The sequence below is a fragment of the Haliotis cracherodii genome, unplaced genomic scaffold, assembly GCF_022045235.1.
Source record: "Haliotis cracherodii isolate W230 unplaced genomic scaffold, xgHalCrac1.p SCAF_2, whole genome shotgun sequence".
Classification (NCBI taxonomy): Eukaryota; Metazoa; Mollusca; class Gastropoda; order Lepetellida; family Haliotidae; genus Haliotis; species Haliotis cracherodii.
In genome coordinates this window covers 65,441,096-65,449,316 of record NW_027266275.1, presented here as the reverse complement: position 1 = coordinate 65,449,316, position 8,221 = coordinate 65,441,096, and positions in this window count along the sequence as shown.

Genomic DNA, 8,221 nt, shown 5'->3' with positions numbered 1-8,221 from the left:
TGACAGTTTGAGATCGAATCTGCTCTTGAGCATGAGAGGAGTAGTCATAGTGCCTTCAAGTTACTTAAACATCACATCCTGTTGTAGAAAATCACATTCACAGTCCTTGGTTATGGTGCAGTGGACAGACTAGTCCATAATAATAATGACATCTATAATTTGTTATGCTCTGTGCTGAACTGCATGCTTAAAGTGCTGAACAGTAGAAAATCTGTTTCGGATATTAACGACAAAAAGTAGGTTTTGAGAACGGATTTGAAAATGCCTTCAATGAAATTGGGAATGTGTTCCAGTAGGTACCTGCATAGTTGGTAAATGGTTTGAAATCACAACCTTTGATGTTTCTTGGAGGTACAGAGAAGTTGATAGTCACTTGATGAAGACGATTTCTTTGTGGTTCATAGAGCTGTATCAGTTCTGACAAATAATCGGGAGCAGGTCCAAATGAATGCATTTGAACTCAATTCTCTCCTGAATTCAAAGCCAAGGAATGACGCTAAGCACAGGTGAGTCTTGATTAATATGCCCTTTCTTTGAAATGACTCAAGGTCCTGAGTTCTGCATCTTCTGTATTTTTTGTCATGTTCTCGCTTTAAGATAAGTTCGCGACAGAGATGTATTACCTGAGTTCTCATAAGAGTTGCTGCAGAGTAGAATGTGAAGAGTTAACAAAATCAAATGTAGAAGTAGTTAAGGCATTTGCTTGTCACACCTAGCACTTGGGGGTTGATTCAACACAATGTATGAGGTCTATTCTTGGTGCCTCCTACTGTGCTCTAGCTGAAACATTGTTAAAAGTGGCGTAAAACCATAACTGTGGGTTAACAGGATTAAGCATGAGACTTATTGAACTTCTAATACATTGCAACGGTCCATGGCTTAATGAGACTGTATTAATGACATTTCAAACATCAGCTTGACATCAGTATGGCATTAGACTATCGACAGTTTCAGTGGATGCAATAAGTTGAAAAAAGTGGTGGTTATCAACAACAACAATCTCCCTAGCAACCTAATAATAGGAAATGTCCCTTGTAAGAGACTTAGACATGGGCATGATGCTGGTAGAGCCAGGAGGTTGACACTGAAGGAAGTTAGAGGTATACATCACACGAGCAAGTTACTGTTGTATCAGTGTAATAAGTGGTACATTTATTGCAATATTGTTTTTATAGTTTGGGGCAGTAGTGAAAAGCCCTCAATAAGTGTTTATAGGGCCACAATTTTTTTGTTTGCTTTACAGATTTTTTATGGAAAAAAGTGTCAATAGGTGGGGAAAAAAAAGTAATTAATGTTTTTTTTAAGTTTTTTCACTACAGGTCAGCTGGTATAAAAAATGTTTGATGTGGGAGGAGAGCCTTCAACAGAGGGGTTGCCTTAACCAAACTTTATGAATCAAGCAAAAATACTGGTGTGCATCTATGCATCCTATCAATTTCAGGAAAAACAATAAACTTTAGTTTGAGGCCCATTTTTAATATTTTATTTCAGTGGGTCCTTGTTTAGAGAATATTTTTTGGGTGCAATATACTGTCAGCTTGTTGGTGGGGTATTAAAAGAGAGCAAATTCTGAATTTTCCCCCCAATTTTAACAAAATTTACAGTTGGCGGATCTGAAAAGCAAGTGAAAAAGAAAGGTGTGGCCTTATGAGTCAGGTGTTATGTTTTCATTGGTGAAAAAATCTTGTTGTGGTCAACTAATTCATCTTGTTATAGTAGAAACATTCTTCTGTGCAGTTAGATGTAAAATATTGAGCAAATGAGGATGCTAGCATGATCACAGTAAGTTAAAACCGGATCTTTGTAACGTTCAAGATCCTCATCAGGGACTTCCTCAATGTTGCCCTCTTTCATTCAGACACTTGCATTGCTATTTTAGCTTCCATGATAAAGGAATGTCTATACTCATAGAAAGTGTACCTGGGTTTCTGTACATTAACGTGTCTGTGATAGAGATGAATGGAATGGAACTAAGACATTAGTGATGGAATTGAACCTATTCATGGTGTCTGGTTGTAGCCTATATCTTGATGTTGGTTACTCGAGAGCATTTAAGTACATCAGAGCCAATCTTAAACCTCATGCTAAATGTCTAAACATTTTAGATAAAATTGCTTTTTTTTCGTTATGTTGTCTTTACCTATTTATTACATATGTGATAACAGCAAAAATGGCCCACAGCAAGCAGTATTAAATACTTCTTGCTATAATTAACATATGTGATAGTATGGAATAAGGCCTAAGAACATTATTGTTAGTTTGTTGTTAATACTGATTCCAAAATCTGAAACGAATTGTTTATTTTGGGTGTGAAATGTATTAAGGCTGACATGGCAATTGTAAAGGCCTTCTTATCCAATAGAAAAGGAAATAAATGCCAAACTATTTTAACCCTATTAATTCATCTAGCCATTGTTAAATCAGGATCTTGGACAATAAGCACAAGACACTCACATCAAATATAGAAATTCTGACTATAAATTCTTATTTTCAGTAGGGATGAAACGATATGTTAGTGCACTGATGCATTGTAAGTTTTTTATGCGATGATACGAAACACGATATGTTTTTCTGTATTGATACAAGACGATTCACTTGCTGAAATAATTTACTTACTATTGTTTATTGACTTCAGTCTTTTAGTCAGTCAGAAATTGAAGAATGTTTTGTAATTAGCGTTTCAAGTTCACTACTTATAATAGCCGCTACGATCATGTGTCTACAGCTAGTGTTTCCTGCTCTGAAATGTTTATAGCAAGAAGCTGCCATGCGATTTGACATAAATATGAATATCGCGATATGTATCGTATCGTGACCTATGTATCTTGATACATATCGTATCCTAACCTTGCAATATTGTTTCCCACTTAATTTTCATGAAGACATTTTTGTAAAAATACCACCCAAAAAAACAATAATTCGTTCCCTAGCTTCAAACTTTTTACGTCAGATAAACAATCAATATGTTGTGACTTTATGTGTAATGACCCTATTTGACTGTAATAAAACATCACCTTTCATGTAAGGAAGGAGACTTAAGGTCAAAAGTAATGGCTTTCCTTCTCAAGACAACTTATTGATCTTTTGCGATCAGTGACAAGAGTGGCAGTAAAATCTGAAATATCGGTGATAGTTAATGACTACAGCTTTGTTAACCAAACGCCACTTCTTTCTTCGAGTCAACATTGCTCTCACTGGTCAAAGGGCTACTGTGTGGGCCATTGTTTCTAGTTGAGAGGGTTTGTTGACTGAACACAGGAATTTGTCTTGTGCTGCCACCTAGTGCATGTTTACAAAGTTGGCGCAGATAATGTCGCACTTAGTTGCCTGACGTCAGCAGAGAAGGCTCTCATCTGTGTTTGGATATTCCTTAGAAATGAAGAGCTGATACATGTCGTGACTCTTCTTTTGTGGACTTGGCTAAGGGTTGAATTGTAACAGCTATTAAACAGCCACGTTTGCTCTTTTTGATGTGTGTGATGTGTTGAAATAAGGTAATGTTTTGCTGCAACATTGCTAGGTGAAACATATTGATTCAATAACAGATCAATTGAAAATGATATCATCGAGAATGTCATACAGAAAATGATTTACAGCCCCAATTAAGAATTCTTATTTAATAGTGGCTTTATCCATCCATGATAGTTGGCTTCTGTGAAAAACAGGTTATCAGTTCAGTTGAACATGTTGAATGATTTATTTATGTTGTCAGAGAAAAGATTTGAATTCATGTATGCAATATTATTGATTTTTCATGAATAACTGATGGAAGTAATCAATGCTTATAGCTCAGGAGGTTTTAATTAAGACTTTATTTACTTTTCATTGATTGATTTGGAAGAATGACATGCCAAATAGAAAAGTAAATAGTTGCCAATTGGTTTGTGTTGCATGTTTACCCAAATTTCTGGATGTGATCTGTTGAATAATGATAGCTACTTCATCGTGTGTGTTTATTATTCAGTGAATGTATTCTGTGCTTTTTATCTGAATAAGCAAAAAGAATTGACGTAAGCAAAAAGAATTGATGTGCTGTATGACAGTAAACATTTTTTCCGAGATTGGTTAGTTTCAATTATTCCACAACAGTTTGAAATATTGTTTAATCAGAGGTTATGTGAAATGGGGTTTAACATACAAGATTATTGCACTTATGTAGCGAAGCCCATGCACCTGTGTGTTTGGCTGCTTGTACTAGTCTGGACTGATGCCAGTGTTGTAGTGCTTGCTTAACACCGATACTGCACTCAGACACAGTATAATGACTCCGAGCCAACCAGTGCTTGTTTTATCCACTTAATACCAAGCACCAGGCAGGGTAACATCAAGTACCTTTTTATCAAGTCTTTTGGTGTGGCATGGCCGGGGTTCGAACCACTGACCTTCCGCTCCCTGAAAGGACACGCTAGCCATGTAGGCGGTTTATAAGTGAGATCACTTGTGACAAAGGTATATATTTATAGTCTCTCTCAGAATTTGTCATAGCCTGAATCATAGCCTGGTTTGTTTTTCAGTATGAAAATGGCGAGAACAAACATAAGTTGTTAATAGAATTTTACAGACAAAAATGATCAAACACTTGTCTTCAATTTCTTATACATTTGCATTCTTGACTACTTCAGGAAAAAAATGGTTAGATCATAGAAAATATTTTTCCAATTGTATGGAGCTCTTTGAAAGTTTTGATGAGCTTTACATGTTCTTCCTGAAAATCAATGTGTGGCATCGTAGTAACATAAGCTCATACAAGAGCCCAGTCATCAGCATCTATTCGATGCACGTAATTAAATACATTTGGCGTGAAACACTTTACTGTCACATGACGGTAGGCCTGCTTATCATAGCACTTCCTTCAGAAAGATGAATACTTTGAATTATTTAACCTTTCCTATTGCGTGAATGCTACTTGCCTAAGAATTATTCAATAATAGATTCAGTTGGCATGGTGTTTCATAAACACTAGTTGTTTTTTTCTTGCTGTCTTTGAATAATACCTTCAGACTCAGTGAGCTGTGACAGTATGTATTTGAAGCTGAAGGGCCAACGCACAGAAGAAATGTAAACTTCCATCAAAGACATCTATTTGAATCTATGGCAGATCAATCCAATACGCAACAATGTGCGGCTATGCAGAAAGCATGCTGAAACAGCTTGATGTTACCAATATTACTGCAAAAATAGAAGTTATTTGCAAGAACATCTGACTGCTGAAAGTTTTCATGGGTCCAAATTTTTGTAGACGGTGAATTTAAGACCTGCCTCTAGCCCACTGAAGCAGTACGAAGAGGTAGTTTGTGTTGTTACAGATGATGATGGTGATGAATGACACAACTGCTGATATAAGAAGTTCCAGGTGTTGATTGCTTGAGGAGTGTTTATCATAACATGGCAACAGTGTGAAGGTCAGATGTGTTGTATAAATGTTGGTTTGTTTTAATATTACATGTTGGGAGAAGCGAAAATTACACCATAATGGTTACAATGGACTGTCAGGGTGGCAGTTTGTTGATGCGTTACCATGGTAACTGCCACTAATCAGTAATCTGTAAATCCATTACAGATTTGTATGATGCTTCCTGTTGACTGATGCCTTTTCTGGACCAATCACATTACATGGTCATATAAAGATGTGATGGTCTGTAGTTTGAGCATGAGCATTTAGCATCTGCTTGTCAGGCTTGATGATCAGGAATAAATCTACCATGGTGTTATGTGCATTACGGACCTGTTGTGGAAACTTTGGTCACTTTGTGTAATTATGTAGAAGTTAAAAGGCTTGATGGTCAGACCGGGAATAAATCTACCATGGTGTTATGTGCAATACTGACCTGTTGTGGAAACTTTGGTCACTCTGTGTAATTATGTAGAAGTTAACCTGTGCTAACCTTCTTGTTATGGTTGTGCATGGTGGCAGGAAAGTAGCACGATGAATGAAATCTTGATAAATGATCCATGGATAATGAACTCCAGAATATCATTTTACAAGAACATGTATTTTAAATCTTGTCTTTTTTTCTCAAATTACATTTCTAGCCATTTTGACACTTCATACTTGTGTATGCCAATATTTTTGTTTCTAAATATTTAATTGATTGTGAAAGAGTGAAACATTCTAAATGATATTTTTTCTTGTAAATGAAAGCTGGGTCTCTACCATACCCGTGAAGATCCGGGGTAGGATAGGTCTTCAGCAACCCATGCTTGCTGTAAAAGACTATGCTTGTCATAAAAGCCAACTTACGGGATCGGGTGGTCAGGCTCGCTGACTTGGTTGATGCATGTCATCGTATCAAAATTGCGTAGATCGATGCTCATGATGTCAATCACTGGATTGTCTTGATTATTTACAGACGGACGTCATATAGCTATAATATTGCTGAGTGTAGTGGTAAACAAACAAATCTACCATGTCTACAGTGAGTGAATGAGTAAGGATGATTATCACCAAGAATGAACTCTACCTAAATGGGGATTAGAACGCAGGTCTGTGGAGTGACAAGCAAATGCTTAAACCTTTAGGCTAACCAACTACTGTCTCTTTAAACATGTCCAGACCAAATGAGACACCATCCTACATATAGTACTTGTTCAAGCAAATTTCTGATCTGTGGTTTCCCAAATAGGGGCATTATTTTGCTATTTGTGTTGGATCACAGTTTTGCCAACCCTGTTCACATAAAGAATAGTAAAATAATAGTTATTTTACACTTTTTTTCTGCCTACAATTCACACCACACCTATTTTGTGATTACTATTTGTTTTACAAAAATTGCCAACAACACAAGACTGATGTAATTTTTCTCTCGCCCTGGAATCAGACTGTACAAAAATTATTGAAAATAATGGATGTAGGGTGTACAGAACTATCTTGTCCTGCTCGATGTATGTTAGTGCTGACTCAGCTATGTCAGGGGCCAACAGCTGCTGTCACTCTGTTCTATTGATTCTGCTGCACCGGTCCACTGTATGTGTATTTCACCAGTCTGTGTTAATGTTGCATTTTGCCATGCATTGTTGAACTGATCATGTTGAAAGGCATTATTGATGTTTATTCAATATGCCTTTATTGAAGTATTTCACATTGAATAATGGAGCATTATTACTGGGTTTTCCATAGCATGTGTTGAATTGTAACCAGTCATCATGGTCAAATCTAATACATGCTAATACATGATATATGGCATGTAGTTTCAGGTTGATTACAGCCTATTTCAGAATATTAATGTTCAGTTACTGTTACTTTCATAGTGTGAATCTGTTGTAGTGTCAGAGGCCGTCAATCTGAGATCATTACAGACTAAGTCAACTACAACCAGTTTCATAGTGTGTCTCATAATACTTGAGACTAAGAAATAGTGGGATGTCTTTTTAATTGGATTTTTGTAGACATGGAAGATGATAAAGACAATTGTGACAACTTTTGCAAGGAGTCCTGATGAAGAAGATCAAACTGAACGCTATGTTCATGATGCAGGCATTTCATAAGAACAATGTTACATCCATGCTCATTGTTTGTACATTTCATGAGAACAATGTTACATCCAAGTTCATTGTTTGTACATTTCATGAGAACAATGTAACATCCAAGCTCATTGTTTGTACATTTCATGAGAACAATGTTACATCCAAGCTCATTGTTTGTACATTTCATGAAAACAATGTTACATCCAAGCTCATTGTTTGTACATTTCATGAGAACAATGTTACATCCAAGTTCATTGTTTGTACATTTCATGAGAACAATGTTACATCCAAGCTCATTGTTTGTACATTCCATGAGAACAATGTTACATCCAAGTTCATTGTTTGTACATTTCATGAGAACCATGTTGCAACCAAGTTCATTGATGACTATTAATGTATTGTCATTTAGTCAGTTCTGATGCTATTAAGAAATGATAATAATAATTTTATTTTGTTAATTTTATTTTCAATACACTTGGAACACAATTTGGTGTAATTATTTAAGATGTTTCAGATGATCCCACATCACTAATTAGTATGTGAGTGTGGTGAGTATACCCTACAGCGATAGTAACTAATAGTTTTAGTCCAATGGTCATTATGATATTAAAAACAGCAAACCCCTTAAAAAGGGCATATTTCTACTAGTCATCATGATACCTTAACAATTTGACCGCCTCTGTGATCTAGTGGTAGAGCGTCCGCCCGGAGAGCGGGAGGTCCGGGGTTTGATGCCCGGCCGCGTCATACCAAAAGA